Source organism: Entelurus aequoreus, linkage group LG05, assembly GCF_033978785.1.
Source record: "Entelurus aequoreus isolate RoL-2023_Sb linkage group LG05, RoL_Eaeq_v1.1, whole genome shotgun sequence".
Classification (NCBI taxonomy): Eukaryota; Metazoa; Chordata; class Actinopteri; order Syngnathiformes; family Syngnathidae; genus Entelurus; species Entelurus aequoreus.
In genome coordinates, this window is record NC_084735.1 from 33,140,350 (window position 1) to 33,146,349 (window position 6,000).

Consider the following 6,000-nt stretch of genomic DNA (forward strand, 5'->3'; position numbering starts at 1 on the left):
TGATGAGGTGGCGACTTGTCCAGGGTGTACCCCGCCTTCCGCCCGATTGCAGCTGAGATAGGCTCCAGCACCCCCCGCGACCCCGCAAGGGATAAGCGGTAGAAAATGAATGGATGGATGGATAAATAGATCTGTTTATTCGAAATGGTTAAAGTTACTGAGTTCTTCTCCTTGGCAGCCTGTGCTTGGGTTTTGTTAGAGATTAGACACTTTTATGACACCTGATGCATTCCTGGAGTCTGATAGAGATGACTCCAAACCGCCACTTGCTCCAAGGACAAAGAGTGCTTTGCCTTTGGAAGATCACTAATTCTTGTATTTGTCTTTTCGTCAAAGGTTTTTGTCATATGGGTTTATTTTGTTATTGTGACTGCCTGGCCATGTTGAATCAAAGCATTCCTGTTTTGCTAATGTCACAATCAGATAAGATGTGTTTTGCTCATTCTTCCAATTCCCTCGTCCAGGATGAGACGTTTTCCCCCGAGCCCTCCTTCCTCTCATTCCTAAACGCGTATAACATTTAAAAGTTCTGTCTCACTCTCTCATGCATTCTTGCTCTTTTTTCTTTCTGGCCATAGCAGCGTAAAACCTTTCTTCTTTGTAATCTGATGTTTTTTAACTATTCAAATTTCTTAAAAAGACCTTTACTGTCCTCTGGACATTTCCTTATAGATAGATAGATAGTACTTTATTGATTCCTTCAGAAGAGTTCCCTCAGGAAAATTAAAATGGGATAGAACAAATTCCAAGTCAGGAGTTAAGGGGAAACAGCACATTTTTGGGGGGGAATTTTGCCTATCATTCACAATCCCTTTGAGACAAGGACACGTTTTTCTTTATTTTTATGCATTCTAATTTGTAATATAGGGCGGGCAAATATGAGGTGACTAACACTGCAGCTTATAGGAGTCCTTTATTGCGCTCATAAAGCCCTTTAAGAAAACATCCAAAAACCGCCAACAATACTCATTTACATGTTGTGACTTGAATATTAAGCAAGTATTAGCGTTATTGCTATTTTGCACAAACGCAGAGGAACTACTTTTAGCCCAGTGATAAGAGTAGTAACTGCTGCAGCTTGTGCAGATATTAGCATACTGAACCGGTGAGCTGTTGCATTAGTGCTATTTACAGATTGTACAGTAAGTGATTGTTTTATTGTGTTAATACGCTGTAAAAAAAAATCACCGCAAAAACTACGGCAAGCAATTGTTAAACAGCAGCAGTAAAACACTGTAAAATCCCAAATAGTTCATAACGGTTAATGCAATGGATTTCTGCAAACTAAGACACAGTAGATGGCGGCGCTTCAAGGCAGCAGCTTCTTGCGAGCGCTCCTGGAAGTGTAGACCGATTTGGCAAAAACACCCGTCAATTCAGTCAATTTCATGGCTGGCTCACAGCGTGTTCACTCCGTGATCACTTACGACCGATTTACGATTCTGGATGTGGAGAGATCGGGCCATTTTGGGCTGAAAGATGCGTGTACGGTGGACCTACTCGCTAGCTTGGGAATTATTCGCGAGCTACATCCAGCAGTGGCCTCTGAAGCAGCGGCGTCCACTACTAGCGGAGACCGTCAACGAAAGCGACGTAAGCGGTGCGCTCGGAAGCAGAAGCGGGGGTGTCGGGCGGGGCTAACAACAAAGCTAAATGCGTTGTTGTTAGCGGGGCTAACGAAAAAGCTAAATGCTAATCCACAAAGAAGCGCTAATAAGGAGTCTGTTAAGCTAGAACTAGCCAGTGCCAGGCTGGATAATCCCTGCACACATAGAAATTCTCTTAGAATAATATACAACTCACATAATGTTTTTTCTGCGTCAGAGGTGGACATGCATTTTACTGAGGTGGCACACAATCTAAAAATTCCTGTCATATCAATTCCTAGATATGGTCGATATTATTTAAAGTGCACTACGCATAATAAACGTAACATTATTAATATTGCTACTACGGATACTTTCAACAAAAACTCCTCAAAACAGCCCACTACCTATAATATGGGCTTTTTAAACATAAGGTCATTGTCTTCCAAAACGTTATTAGTTAATGAAGTCCTTAGAGACAACAATCTTGATGTCGTTGGTCTAGCCGAGACCTGGCTCAAACCAGACGAATTTTTTGCGCTGGGTGAGTCGTCTCCTCCTGGCTATACGGGAACGCATATTGCCCGTCCCATTAAAAGGGGTGGGGGTGTTGCACTAATATACAACAAAAACTTTAGCCTTACCTCGGACCTAAATAATAAATATAACTCGTTTGAGGTGCTTACTGTGAGGTTTGTCACACCGCTGCCTCTGCACCTGGCTGTCATCTACCGCCCCCCAGGTCTCTATTCGGACTTTATCAATGAATTTTCAGAGTTCGTTGCTGATCTAGTGACGCACGCCGACAATATAATCATAATGGGAGACTTTAAAGGCCTACTGAAACCCACTACTACCAACCACGTAGTCTGATAGTTTATATATCAATGATGAAATCTTAACATTGCAACACATGCCAATACGGCCGGGTTAACTTATAAAGTGCAATTTTAAAATTCCCGCCACACTTCCGGTTGAAAAACTCCTTTGGATAGGATTTATGCGCGTGACGTCACAAAAGCAACGGAAGTGGTTGGACCCCATCGGACCCGATAGAAAAGCCTCTTGTTTTCTTCGACAAAATTCCACATTATTCTGGACATCTGTGTTGGTGAATCTTTTGCAATTTGTTTAATGAACAATGGAGACTGCAAAGAAAAACGTTGTAGGTGGGATCGATCGGTGTCTTAGCGGCTAAGTACAATACTATAATATCTGCGATATTTGCATTAGTGTACTGTCTTTGAGGGTTTGGGGAACGCGCATGCGCGAGTGAGTTGGCGGAGAACTTGGGTGTGTGAGCGTGAGTTTTGGCTAACAGCAGCTCGTGTATGTGTGTGCGTTACTTTTTGAACTACAACCAGTTACCGCTTTTTAATAAAGCGATTGAGCAGCGCTTCCTCGTCTGTGTGACTCCTTCTCCACTGCGGGGCATTACAATACTTACAGCAACACAAGGACTACTTACTACGCCTAGCCGATGCTTGCCGCCAAACCCACGGATGAAGTCCTTCGTCGTGCCGTTGATCGCTGGAATGCAGGTGAGCACGGTTGTTGATGGGTTTCTATCTTCATTTGAGAATGATGCTACGCGCTAGCTCAGTAGCTAAGTGTGTCACCGATGTATTGTCTTGGAGATAAGTCACTTTAAATGTCCATTTCGCGTGCTCGACTCTCATTTTCAAGAGGATATAGTATCCGAGGTGGTTTAAAATACAAATCCGTGATTCACAATAGAAAAAGGAGAGAGTACATAGTTCTGTGAGGTCTGGTTGCTAAGTTAGCTTCAATGGCGTCGTTAGCACAGCATTGTTAACCTTCGCCAGCCTGGAAATCGTTAACCGTGTATTTACATGTCCACGGTTTAATAGTATTGTTGATTTTCTATCTATCCTTCCAGTCAGAGGTTTATTTATTTTGTTTCTATCTTCATTTGAGAACGATGCTATCGCGCTAGCTCAGTAGCTAAGTGTGTCACCGATGTATTGTCTTGGAGATAAAAGTCACTTTAAATGTCCATTTCGCGTGCTCGACTCTCATTTTCAAGAGGATATAGTATCCGAGGTGGTTTAAATTACAAATCCGTGATCCACAATATAAAAAGGAGAGTGTGGAATCCAATGAGCCAGCTTGTACCTAAGTTACGGTCAGAGCGAAAAAAGATACGTCCATCACTGCCTCTCAAGTCGTTCACTGTAACGTTCCTCATCTACGAATCTTTCATCCTCGCTCAAATTAATGGGGTAATCATCACTTTCTCGGTCCGAATCTCTCTCGCTCCATTGTAAACAATGGGGAATTGTGAGGAATCCTAGCTCCTGTGACGTCACGCTACTTCCGGTACAGCCAAGGCTTTTTTTTATCAGCGAGCAAAAGTTGCGAACTTTATCGTCGATTTTCTCTACTAAATCCTTTCAGCAAAAATATGGCAATATCGCGAAATGATCAAGTATGACACATAGAATGGATCTGCTATTCCCGTTTAAATTAAAAAAAATCATTTCAGTAGGCCTTTAACATCCATATGAATACCCCATCGGACCCTCCATGCGTGGCGCTCCAGACTATAATTGATAGCTGTGGTCTTACACAAATAATAAATGAACCCACGCATCGCAACGGTAATACGATAGATCTAGTGCTTGTCAGGGGTGTCACCACCTCTAAAGTTACGATACTCCCGTACACTAAAGTAATGTCCGATCATTACCTTATAAAATTCGAAGTTCTGACTCATTGTCAACAAACTAATAATAATAATAATAACTACTATAGCAGCCGCAACATTAATGCTGCCACAACGACGACTCTTACTGACCTACTGCCTTCGGTAATGGCACCATTTCCAAATTATGTGGGCTCTATTGATAACCTCACTAACAGCTTTAACGACGCCCTGCGCGACACCATTGATAGTGTAGCACCGCTAAAGCTAAAAAGGGCCCCTAAAAGGCGTACCCCATGGTTTACAGAAGAAATTAAAGCCCAGAAATTATCATGTAGAAAGCTGGAACGCAAATGGCGTGCGACTAAACTTGAGGTTTTCCATCAAGCATGGAGTGATAGTTTAATAACTTATAAACGCATGCTTACCTCAGCTAAAGCTAAATATTACTCAAATCTCATCCACCTCAACAAAAATGATCCTAAATTTTTGTTTAGTACAGTAGCATCGCTAACCCAACAAGGGACTCCTCCCAGTAGCTCCACCTACTCAGCAGATGACTTTAGGAATTTCTTTAATAAGAAAATTGAAGTCATTACAAAAGAGATTAAAGACAATGCATCTCAGCTACAACTGGGTTCTATTAACACAAATACGACTGTATATACGACGGACACTGCCCTCCAAAATAGTTTCTCCCTCTTTGATGAAATAACATTGGAGGAATTGTTAAAATGTGTAAATGGGACAAAACAAACAACATGTTTACTTGACCCAATTCCTGGGAAACTTATCAAGGAGCTTTTTGTTTTATTAGGTCCATCAGTGTTAAACATTATAAACTTATCACTTTCCTCTGGTACTGTTCCCCTAGCATTCAAAAAAGCGGTTATTCATCCTCTACTCAAAAGACCTAACCTCGATCCTGACCTCATGGTGAACTACCTTCCGTTTATCTCGAAAATTCTCGAAAAAATTGTCGCACAGCAGCTAAATGAACACTTAGCGTCTAACAATCTCTGTGAACCTTTTCAATCCGGTTTCAGGGCAAATCACTCTACGGAGACAGCCCTCGCAAAATTGACTAATGATCAATTGCTAACGATGGATTCTGATGCGTCATCTATGTTGCTGCTTCTTGATCTTAGCGCCGCTTTCGATACTGTTGATCATAATATTTTATTAGAGCGTATCAAAACGCGTATTGGGATGTCAGACTTAGCCTTGTCTTGGTTTAACTCTTATCTTACTGACAGGATGCAGTGTGTCTCCCATAACAATGTGACCTCGGACTATGTTAAGGTAACGTGCGGAGTTCCCCAGGGTTCGGTTCTTGGCCCTGCACTCTTTAGTACCGTAATTTCCGGACTATAAGCCGCACCTGACTATAAGCCGCACCAGCTAAATTTAGGGGAAAATACAGATTGCTCCATATATAAGCCGCACCCGACTATAAGCCGCAGGGTTTTGATGTGTAATTACCGTAGTATATAGGGATTCCTGCTACCACGGAGGGGATTGTCGGGACAGAGATGACTGTTTGGGAACGCAAAGCGTCCCATTTATTAACAATAAATATTTCAATCATTCAATCAAACTTTCACATCTTTGACATGGCGAACAGCATTCGTGCAGAGTACAAATAATACAACGGTGCAAAGTAATACAAAGTGCTCGCCTGTACGTTATCAAAATAACCAGCCTACCGGTATATGAAAAGTCAGTCTTTAATCATTGTGTCATCGTCTT